This window comes from Theobroma umbraticum, unplaced genomic scaffold (genome assembly GCF_002168275.2).
Source record: "Theobroma umbraticum cultivar Fairchild unplaced genomic scaffold, ASM216827v3 scaffold_115.0, whole genome shotgun sequence".
In the NCBI taxonomy this organism is placed as follows: domain Eukaryota; kingdom Viridiplantae; phylum Streptophyta; class Magnoliopsida; order Malvales; family Malvaceae; genus Theobroma; species Theobroma umbraticum.
In genome coordinates this window covers 573080-573769 of record NW_018397284.1, presented here as the reverse complement: position 1 = coordinate 573769, position 690 = coordinate 573080, and positions in this window count along the sequence as shown.

The window sequence follows — 690 nt, the reverse complement described above, 5'->3', positions numbered from 1 at the left end:
AAATGAATTATAATGAGAATTATAACATAGATGTATAATTTTTTTTATAGTTTGCGCCATCTTATAATATTGAACGCCATTGTATTGCTGATGGAATACCAACAAAATTTATTTTGTCAACATTTTTCATTGGTTTTCTGTTGATAATTCCTAGCACATAACTTTGTCGGTTTTCATCAACTTTCCAACAACAATTACCGACAAAAATAATTCCTTTGATAAGGCTTTGATTTTTTATAATGTATAAACGATCCGATACTTAATGTGACGTAGAGCTTTATTTTGAAATCTCACCCTAATGTAAGATGTTAAGTTAAGAAATTCTTAGGTAAGCATATATGTTTCATGTTGTGAGTTTTTAAACTGAGTTTTAAACTTAGAAAAGATTTTGTTTTGAGACACTAAGATGATTTGTAAAGTTTAGTAGAAAACGAAGTCCAAATGAAGAAGTTTCTAAGTCTATTTTTGCTTACTGGAGTCTATCAATCAATAGATGTTCTTCATCTATTGATATATACAAACCTAGAAAAAGATTTTAAAGGAATTAAAGAACATCTATTAATTGATGTTGTTCATCTATCGATAGATAGGGCCATCATCCATCGATAGATTGGGCCTATCTATTTATAGATAGTAACCAAAAACTTTTAAAAGCATTCTGGAGCCCATTTATTGATAGATGGTGTTGTT